Below are 11375 nucleotides of genomic sequence, written 5' to 3'. Positions count from 1 at the left end.
CTGTATCCAAATGAGAAGATTTCATCCTTCCTCACTCACGTCATGAGGAACAAAGCTAGGTATTCCTACCAGGTAACACTGCCATTTGGCAAGAGCCCTAACTAGTTTCTTTGAAATGCAACACTATGAGGATCATAGCACCAGGGGGACAGCAGGAATGTTCTACCATTACTTCCTGGAATTTCAGCTACAACTTCCTTAAAAAAAAAAAAAAAAACTAAACAAACGTTTGTTCCGAGCTCCAAATATATTTAAAGTGGTTTTAAAATATCTAATGTTTGCAATATATGTTAAGATATATGTCACTTCCATTGTTAATTATTTATATAATGGAAATGTCTTGATTTGAGAGTTAGGTTTCCATTTATCCTCAGCAATCCTGGTTTTTGCATGCTTTCAACTTTGTGAATTATTTTAAAATAGCATATGTTTACTGAGGAAAATATGAGCCATTTAAATTGGAAATCCAGTCAATTACTCATAGAGTTATATTTCAAATTGTGATTACACAAATCTCTGAACAACAACAACAAAATTACAATACCAAATGCTGACAAAAATATGGAATAACAGGAACACTCGTTCATTGCTGGTGGGAATGCAAAATAGTACAGCCACTTTGGAAAACAGTTTGGCAGTTTCTTACCAAGCTAAACATAGTCTTACTATACAATCCAGCATTCACACCCCTAGGCATTTACCCAGTTGAATTGAAAACTGGCATTCACACAAAAATCTGCACATGAATGTTTATAGGAGCTTAATTCATAATCCCTCAAAACTGAAAGTAATCATGATATCCTTCAGTAGATGAGTGGAGAAACTGGTACAATCATACAATGTAATATTATTCTGTGATTAAAAAGAAATGAGCTATCAGTCCATGAAAAGACATAAAGGAACCTTAAGTGAATATTGCTAAATGAAAGAAGTGAGTCTGAAAAGGGTATATACTGTATAATTTCAGCCACATGACCTTCTGGGAAAGGAAATACTATAGAGATAGTAAAAAGATCAATGGTTGACAGGGGTACCAGGGAGAGTGGGAGGGATGGTCAACAGGTGAAGCACAGGCAATTTAGAGGGTATTGGAACTATTATATATTATAGTGTAATGGCAAATACATGACGCTAGGCATTTGTCAAAATCCATAGAACTATAAAACACAGAGTGGACCTTGAAGTGAACTATGAACTTTCCTTCATAATGTATCAGTATTCTTCTTTAACTGTGACAAAGGTACCACATTGAAGATATAATAACAGAAAAAACTGTGTGTGAGCAAGAGGGAGTATGTGGGAACTCTCTGTACTATCTGCTCAATTTTTCTAAGACATCTAAAACTGTTCTAAAAATTAAGTGGAAAAAAGATCTTGTGTCAAATTTGTCTCTCTTATATAGTGTTTCTGATTTCAAGTAAATCTTATCACCTATTCAATTGCACAAGGTAGAAAATTAGGCATTACTCTTGACACCTCTCCCTCATGTTTTGATGCACTTTACTTCCTAAATATCTTGTAAACACACATTCTTCTCTCCATGCCCAACTCCTGTGATATAATAACCTGTGGCCATGCTAGGATGCTAGGATAATCAAAATTGAGAGCCTCTACCTACATCCACTTTGCAACTTCTATCCTCTCTTTTATGCAATGCCTATGGAGTAATCTTTCAAAATGCAAACCATGTCATTCTCTCTACTCAAAACCATTTAAGGATGCTCCTGTTACCTGGATAAATGCAAAGATTACACACATCTATGCATGCACTGGCCCCTACCTGCATTCCAGCCTCAACTCTTACTATACTATCTTGATTGCCCTTTAGCTATATTGATTTTCTTGTAGCCTTGCACTCTTTATTCCTTCTTCCACTATAGGAATATTACATATGTTGTTGACTCTAATATGACATTTTTTTCCTCTGCCATCTCCCTTGTTTGTTTCACGTTTTTACTTAAATTCTAGTTCATTGCTTTTTTTTAGAGCCATCTGCTCATGACACCACCTCCTGCTCCTCCTGCCGCCGCTGCCGCCATCCTGAATCACTGCCTGCATAGCTCCAGCAGCCTGGCTTCCCTTGCTAGCCACCGATATTTGGAGTTCTTACAACATGGCAGACATCAACGACAAAGAACAGTCTGAATTTGATCAAGATTTGGATGATGTTGAAGAAAGAGTAGAAGCTGGTAAAGAAACAATAATCAAAGCACATTATCTGACTGTTCAGATGATGCAAAATCCTCAGATTCTTACAGCCTTTCAAGAGAGACTTGATGTCTGGTAGAAACACCAACAGTATACATTGAAAGTTTGCTTGGGTAGTTAAAAGACAAGTGAATACTCTCAAAAACCTTCAAGTTAAATGTGCACAGATAGAAGCCAAATTCTATGAGGAAGCTCATGATCTTGAAATAAAGTATGTTGTTCTCTATCAGCCTCTATTTGATAAGGGATTTGAGATCATTAATGCAATTTATGAACCTAAGGAAGAAGAATGTGAGTGGAACCCAGATGAGGAGGATGAAATTTCAGGGAATTACTGAATTTTGGTAGACTGTTTTTAAGAATGCTTATTTGTGGGGTGTCTGGGTGGCTCAGTTGGTTAAGCACTGGACTCTTGGTTTCAGCTCTGGTCATGATCTCAGGGTCGTGGAGTCCTGCATGGGGCTCGCACTCAATGCAGAGTCTACTTGCCCCTCTCCCTCTGCTCCTCCTCACGCACACTCTCTCTATGTCTCTCTCTCTCTCATAAATAAATAAAATCTTAAAAAAAAAAAAAGAATGTTGACTTGCTCAGTGATATGGCTCAGGAGCATGATGAATCTATTCTGAAGCACTTCAGAGATTTTAAAGTGAAGTTCTCAGATACTGGCCAGCCCATGAGTTTTGTCCTAGAACTTTCCTTGAACCCAATAAATATTTCACAAATGAAGTGTTGACAAAGACATATAGGATGAGGTCAGAACCAAATGATTCTTAACCCTTTTCTTTTGATGGACCAGAAATTATGGGTTATACAGGGTGTCAGACAGATTGGAAAAAAGGAAAAAATGTCACTTTAAAAACCATTAAGAAGCAGCAGAAACACAAGGGGTGTGGGACAGTTCATACTGCGACCAAAACAGTTTCCAATGACTCTTCCTTTAGTTTTTTGTTTTTGTTTTTGTTTTTTTTTTTTGCCCTTCCTGAAGTTCCCAAGAGTGGAGATTTGGGTGATGATGCTGAAGCTATCCTTACTGCAGACTCTGAAATTGGTCACTTTTTATTTAAGTGTTTAATCCCAAGGTCAGTGTTATACTTTACTGGAGAAGCTATTGAAGATGATGATGAAAAAGAAGAAAAAGAAGGAGGAAGAGGAAGAAGAAGAGGAAGAGGAAGAAGAAGAAGAAGAAGAAGAGGAAAGAAGAAGAAGAAGAAGAAGAAGAAGAAGAAGAAGAAGAAGAAGAAGAAGAAGGAGAAGAAAGAAGAAGCAGAAGAAGAACAACAGGGAGATGAGGAAAATGATCCAGACTATGACTCAAAGAAGGATCAAAACCCAGCAGAGTGCAAGCCAGCAGTGAAGCACTCTACCTTCTGCTTCCCTGGAAAAGGATAAATTTAGATCATTTGATAAGCCTATTTCAAGTTTTTATTGTTACTGTTTGTTTGCTTGTTTTCGTTTTGGCACCCTAAAATAAAAATACTAAATATAATTTTAGTTCTCTCACATACACACAAAATCTAGTTAACATATAATGTAGTATTAGTTTCAGGAGTAGAATATAGTGATTCATTACTTACATATTAACACCCAGTGCTCATCACAAGTGCCCTCCTTTTTTTAAAAAAAATATTTTACTTATTTATTTGTGAGAGAGAGAGAGGGTGAGAGAGAGAGAGCATGAGCAGGGTGAGGGGCAGAGGGAGAAGCAGGCTCTCCCTGAGCAGGGAGCCTGATGTGGGGCTCAATCCCAGGACTCTGGGATCATGACCTGAGCTGAAGGCAGATGCTTAATCCACTGAGGCACCCAGTCGCCCCTACAAGTTGCCCTCCTTAATGCCCATCACCCATGTAATTCCTCCCCACACCCTCCTCCCCTTCAGCAACTCTCAGTTTGCTCTCTATAGTTAAGACTTTATTTTATGGTTTGCCTCTCTCTCTCTATTTTTTTCTTTTCCCTATGTTCATCTGTTTTGTTTCTAAAATTCCACATTTGAGTGAAATTATACGGTATTTGTCTTTCACTGAATGACTTGTTTCACTTAGTATAATACTCTCTAGCTCCATCCACTTTGTTGGAAATGCCATTTCCCTTGTTAAATGTTCTGCACACATGCTATTTGTTTGGGAACTATACATCGGCTTAGTTGACATGATATAATTTTCCAATGGTCCACTTTAGCACTGTTTATTCTTCCTTGCAGCATTTGTCTCCATTTCTAATTTAAATTTGCTTCATGTGTTTACTTGAATATTTTCTGCTCTACCTCTACTCTGTAAGCTCTACAAGAGTGGGGATCAGCAACAATTTTTTTCCTTACTCTTCTATCTCATTATTTGCTATTATCTGACATAACGGTAAAAACTCAACACATATTCTATTGAATGAATAAAATAATGAACAAGTAAATGAAAGATTAAGTGAGTTTTCCAATGTGTTTTAAGAAAAAATCATAATATTGAGAAAGGAAGAATGGTAGACTGTAAGACAGAGGATCTAGGAATAAGTTTAACCAACGAAAAGAACCCCTTGTTTATTCTTTTCCTTTAGAATATAAAGCAGTCATATTTAGGTAACAGATCTATTTTCTCCTGAGCTGTAACTCATTTCAAGGTATGTTGCCATTCAATGGAGTCCACTATAGCTGTTGTCTTTGTTGTTAAAGAATTGGGTAGGCCGTGACAGTGCAGCTTCTGCAGCAGAGCAAAAGGAAGACAGAGTGTTCAAGCTCTTCTTTTTGTAATCAGCCAGGGAAAGAATGTAGGGCCTAGATAGAACTAAGAGGGGTGAGGATCATCATGTGACACGGAGAAGTAGCCTACAAAGCAACAACAAAGGACTAGTCCCCAGATAAGACCCCTCTTTCTCAAAACTACTAAAAGAAGGTGAACAATATGGGAGTGGTTAAATCTGGTTAACACAAATCTGGTTAAAGTCTTCAATAATTTTTGCTGAAAGTAAGTACCTTTCTTTTTCTCATTCTCAGCTAATCATCTTTCCCTTTAGCTTACTCAGAAAACGGAAGCACAATTTCATGGCTTTGGAGATGCATGAAGCCTTTAATGACTGAGGTCAGTGGGTAACACAAGAAATTATAGGTGATGTGGATTTAAATGTGTTAGAAATAAAGGTGAAGCAGTCCTGCAATTATGTATAGAGAGTTGTCTGAGTGCCCTTGCTGCTATCCTGTTGCCATTACCATATGATGCAAGTCTACAACTGTTTATTTACTGTTTTCAAAGGATGCAATAAGCCCTTTTAGCAGCATGGCATTAAAAAACAAAACAAAACACGTAAATTCTCAATGACAAATTAAACACTGAATTTTTGTGCATCAAGATGGTGAATGATAAATGTGTAACTTGCACTAAATGGTTATCCTAACCATTCACCTGGAGGCCATGGTTCTATCATTGACCGTATTAAGAGTACAACACAAAATTCAGCCAATGTAGCAAGCCCATCTATGTCAAATGCTATTTTTATATTAAGCAGATATTTAATATGATAATTTAAACATATGCAATGTCAAAAGTTGTGTATATATATTGCTCTATGAAGCAAGATGTTTTGTTCCAAACAAATGAACCTATTTTCTATTCTAAGTCTTTTTGGTGCATGCATGGGAAATGAGGTGATAGCTGTTACTGTGTTGGCACCATTCATAGATTTTTCTCAAATAGTGAAATGGTACTAGTTTTATATCAATCAAGAGACGTTTCAGGGGTGCCTGGGTGGCTCAGTCGCTAAGCGTCCGCCTTCGGCTCAGGTCATGATCCCAGGGTCCTGGGATCCAGCCCCGCATCAGGCTCCCTGCTTGGCAGGAAGCCTGCTTCTCCTTCTCCCACTCCCCCTGCTTGTGTTCCCTCTCTTGTCTCTTCGTCAAATAAATAAATAAAATCTTAAAAAAAAAAAGACGTTTCAAACAATAAATTCATTAAACTCTAACAAAACAGTTGGATTGATCTCATCCAATTTGGAAGCCCATTCTGTCAAAGATGAAATATCTAACATTAGCATTATTATAAATGTATATATCCAGTTAGAAAAAAATGACCCTGAAAATATTTTAGTTTCTGAAAGAACTAAATAAAATAGGGTGACCAAACTGTCAAAAATGCATGCAAACACACATGCATATACACACACACACACACACAATAACACTCTACAAAAATAAGAGTAAGGAGTTTACAAGAAAATATTGATTGTTGAGCTCCTTCCACAAATGACTTCAAACTAGTCTATAAATAAAACAGCGAGTAATTAAGGAACAATGTACAAAAGCCACAATATGTGGTAGAAAAACAGCAGGAATCTTATTAAAGAGAATAGACCAGGAAATTGAACTAAGAATGGGATTTACAGATATTGAAACCTCCATTGATTTATTTTCTACTTTCCCTAAATAATTCTTGGCAGAGCATCACTATATAACCAAAAAAGGGTACCATCTATTTAGTTGAATGTCTATATATAACAATTTATCTTCTGCCTATATCTATTTAACCAACTGACATGACTGTGTCAGTGATCAAAAGAGCCTAGAGGTTAAAATACATTTTTTGGTACAACTCCTAACTCTTGGAATGACTTGACTAAGAATAACTAAAATAACATTTGTTTCAAAACACAGCCTTAATGCCCTGGGCCTTTCCTATATTACTACTAAATGAGCACTGAAAGATAATATTATGTGATATAAAACAGATTATACTATAAACATAATTAAATTTGGGGAAGACTAATAAAAATACAGTAAATAATTTCTAATAAGTTGCTTTGAATAGGATGTCTTTTTAATTGTTCAACATCATATATATATAATTAAATATTCCCTTTAAAATTTAAATCAGAAATGCAGTGTAATTTACAGTGAAAACCTGCATAAGTTCAAATGGGTGAGGTTATTTTGTGTTGACACAAATCCTCAAATCTCAGAGGCCTAACACAACAGAAATTTGTTTTTTGCTCCTATTACCTGTCTAAATCAGGGGAGTGGTGGGCCTGTGTACATCACACTCTTTCAATTACTCAGGCTGATAAAGACTCCTCCTTGACTCATGTATCCTATAAGGGAGGAAGATTGGCAAATCATCCACTGACTCTTAAAGATGCCAGAACTAAAACTTTTACCATTTTCAGTCACGTATTTTTTTTCTTTTTTGGCCAGAACACATCAAATAGACCTATATAAATTCTGAGGAGTAGAGGGGTGCCTGGCTGGCTCAGTCAGATAGTAGTGTATGCAACTCTTGATCTCCCAGGGTCGTGAGTTTGAGTCCCATGTTGGCCATAGAGATTCCTTAAAAAAATAAAAAATAAAAATAAAATTTCTAAAAAAAAAAAAAAAGAGTAGAAAGCACAATCCCATCACAGGTTCAGAAAGGAGAACCAATAAACAGTAGTGATAATTCAACTTTCTAATCACTGAATATTCACTTCACTTCCCTTTACCTGTGAAATACATTCACGAACTTCCCAAGAGAGAAAATCAAAATTCCATTTAGTTACAGCATCAAGCTCAAAGCTCAGGATCTCTGGGTAATAGATGAGTGGTAGTCTTTATATTAGGTCCTGCTATGACTCCTATTGTTAATTTATGAACTGCAAGGGCAAGTTACATATGTACCCCCAAACTCAATACACACTAGCATATCAGGGGTGCGATAATGCAATAAACACTTGTATTCAGAAAAGGAAAAATGAGTGCTACGGAAGACCTGCTGAAATCAGCTGGGCAGATGCAAGCATGTTCTCTAGTTAAGCCCCTCTTCTGTGAGTGGGTCCTCTAGTCCATGGACTCTGCCCTTTGGGAGGTTCTTTCTTTCCTTTATGGTGCTTGGCTACATCTTTAATGAGCATTGGAGAATGTGCCTTCTTTAAGGTCCTAGAGAATGGCCTAAAAGACATGGAAAAACTTTCAATGAAAGATCTCATTCCTAAATCTGAGAATCTTCCTTAAAAACCTCAATGACCTCCATATCTATTTGCCTCCAGTGAGTTCTGTGTACCAATTATTCTACTTAGATTTCTCACCTCCCATTTCCCCTTTCTATTTTAACTTAAATGTGGATATTTTAATAAAATTTAAACCTTAAATCTCTTTTTACTGAGCCATTTTGTCCAGTTAAAATACTTTACTAGATGTCATACTCTTAGATGGCTCTTCACCATGAGACATTTTAATACTTTCAGAGATTTTAACAATGATTGTGACAGCCATACTACTCCAATTATCTTTGATATGTAATAAATTATCCCTAAATTAGTGGTATAAAACAATAACTATTTGATTATGTTCATGGATTCTACGGATCAGGAAGTCAGAAAAGGCACAGCAGACATGACCATTTCCTAAGGTATCTGGGGCCTCAGCTGGGACAACTGGAGCTGAAGGATGCACTTACAAGGTAACTACTTAGATGGCTGGTGATAGAAAGTAGAATGGTGGTTTTCAAGGGCTGGTGGGAGGGGAAAAATGGAAAATTACTGTTTCATGGGTACAGTTTCCATTTGAGAGGATGACAAATTTCTGGGGATGGATGGCACACAGTGAATATACATAATGCCACAGAACTGCACACTTAAAAATGGTTTAGGTGAACTTTATGTTATGTAATTTTACCACATTTAAAAAAAAAAGGCTAGTGCTTGGGCTAAGATGACTGAAAAGCTTGCTTAGATGGAACTGTTTACTGGAGCATCTAACACCTGGCCTATGTGGTTTGGGCTTCTCATACTGTATTGGCTGCAATCTGCAGGGGCCATTCCAAAAGGAAGCCTCCAGACAGTGAGCATTCTGACCTGCTCTTGCAAGTCATAGAGCATACCTTCTGCCACACTGTATTGGTTGAAATGATCACAAACCCATCCAAATTGAAGAGGAGGGGTAGTAGCCCCTACCTTTCAATGGGAGGAATGGCAAGGAATTTGAGACTATGTTTTAAGAGTTCCACATGTACTCTTGACTTAACCCTTGTGACAAAGCTCAGTTCAAATTAGCCTTTGTCATTAAAGGTGTTCTCTGTTTCATTTTCTACTTAGATTTGTGAAGGAGTTTTATATTCCAGAACTGCAATTCACCAAATTTCTGAAAGTCCCTTTTCTTCTTTGGTTGCCAACCTTTTTATCCTTTCTTTTAATCCCTTTTTTAACCTTTAAAAAAATTTTTTTTAAAGATTTTTATTTATTTATTTGACAGAGAGAGAGACAGCGAGAGCAGGAACACAAGCAGGGGGAGTGGGAGAGGGAGAAGCAGGCTTCCCGCCAAGCAGGGAGCCCGATGTGGGGCTCCATCCCAGGACCCTGGGATCATGACCTGAGCCGAAGGCAGACGCTTAACGACTGAGCCACCCAGGCCCCCATTATCCTTTTTTTCAAAAAAGATTTTATTTATTTATTAGAGAGAGAGAGAGATAGAAAGAGAGAGCATGAGCAGGGGTGCACAGTGGGCCAGAAAGGTGTGGGGAGAGGGAGAAGTGGGCTCCCCACTGAGCAGGAAGCCAGATGGATGCAGGGCTCCATCCCAGGACCCCAGGATCATGACGTGTGCCAAAGACAGAGGCTTAACCGACTGAGCCACCCAGGCACCCCCATTCTTTTTATCCTAAGTTACTATCTCTCATAGTCCCTTGCCCAAAGGCTACCAAGAACTAAAACATAATACCAACATTTATTTTTCCAACATCTTCTCATAGGCGTTATCCTTTCCAAACAAATAACTGAGAATTTTGCTAAATATGTTGCCACTACATAATGGATTGTAATATTTTTTCTAGACTAAGAATATCAGTTTCCCCAATGCTCTTTCGACCCACTTATTAAGGCAACTCCCCATATTCTAAGCCACTTTGTGTATTAGTCAGGAGAGGTATTATGTGTTATAGAAAATAACTTTAAAAATTCAGTGAAATTTTTTTTCCTAACATATCTCCTGTCCAACTCAGGTCATCAGGGAAGCTTTGCTAATGTTAGTCACTTCAGGAGGTAGGCTGATGGAGACCTCATTTCAATATATGTGGTGAATCAAGACCTGACTTTTAAAGCTTCTGCCTAAAAGAGTTATATGCCTCACTTCTGCTCACATTTAATTGGCTAAAGCAATTTACTTAGGCACACCTAACTTCATAGAGCAAAGATGTTCAATGTTACTATGTGTCCCATAAAGAGGAGAACTGGAAACATTTATGAACTGCACTAATGACTAAATGATAAGGTCTACAATATCTAAATTCGGTTATTTGTATTTTGATGCCCTGTTAAGTAGATTCAATGGCACTGTAGTACTGGGAATAATTACAATTTTAATTTTATTCAAATGTAATACACTTATTTAGATTTTCTTAACTGTGGATATATAATTTTAAAAAAGAAAGTTAGGAAATAAAAATTAGAATTCCCCCAAACAAATAAAAAAGCATTTCCTGACAAATAGGATTCTTAAATGCTGGAAATTTTTTCTAAAGAAAATTATGTTTTTCTCTGAAATATCTGCTATCAGAGAATGGGATGATTATGCACACTGAGCTTTCTGAAATAGTTTGCATGTAACATTAAGACTAAACTGGTATTACTGTTTAACCTTCTCAGATACTGCTCATTGGATAGTAAATTGGTACAATCTTTCTTGAAACTAATTTGGCAATATGTATCAATAGACTTAAAATATTTATTTTACTTGACTTAGTTATTTCACTTGAATCTATATGAAAGAAATAATCAGAGGTTAAAGTCATAATTTTGAAGATTTCTTGTATTTTTATGCTTGTGTGCATATATATATATCATATATGTACGTGATATAATTTTGTATATATATGCATATTCTATAGATACTCATATGAAGAGAAAATACATAAAAATATCATTAGTACTTATATATGTGTTTTAGATTCATGGTAACTTTGGGGTATTTTTTTATACTTTTGATGCTGTAAATTTTCTATAAAGTGCAATTTTTTCTTTTATAATTTAGAAAATCAATCCCTAGGGGCGCCTAGGTGGCTCAGTTGGTTAAGGGTCTGCCTTCGGCTCAGGTCATGATCCCAGATTCCTGGGAATCAAACCATGTCAGGCTCCCTGCTCAGTGGGGAGCCTGCTTCTCCGTCTCCTCCAGGCTTGTGCTCTCTCTTGCAATCTCTGTCACTATCTCTGTCTCTCTCAAATAAA

At 36.9% G+C, this 11375-nt stretch overlaps 1 pseudogene; it reads left to right on the top strand.

The window, feature by feature from the left end:
• Positions 1 to 2113: 2113 nt before the first annotated feature.
• On the top strand, positions 2114 to 3598 carry LOC102737737 (nucleosome assembly protein 1-like 1 pseudogene; annotated as a pseudogene).
• Positions 3599 to 11375: the final 7777 nt, after the last annotated feature.

Source organism: Leptonychotes weddellii, chromosome 5 (genome assembly GCF_054177405.1).
Source record: "Leptonychotes weddellii isolate Sample4059 chromosome 5, ASM5417740v2, whole genome shotgun sequence".
Taxonomy (NCBI): domain Eukaryota; kingdom Metazoa; phylum Chordata; class Mammalia; order Carnivora; family Phocidae; genus Leptonychotes; species Leptonychotes weddellii.
The sequence above is the reverse complement of the archived record's forward strand: the minus strand, read 5'-3'. Positions and strand labels throughout refer to the sequence as shown.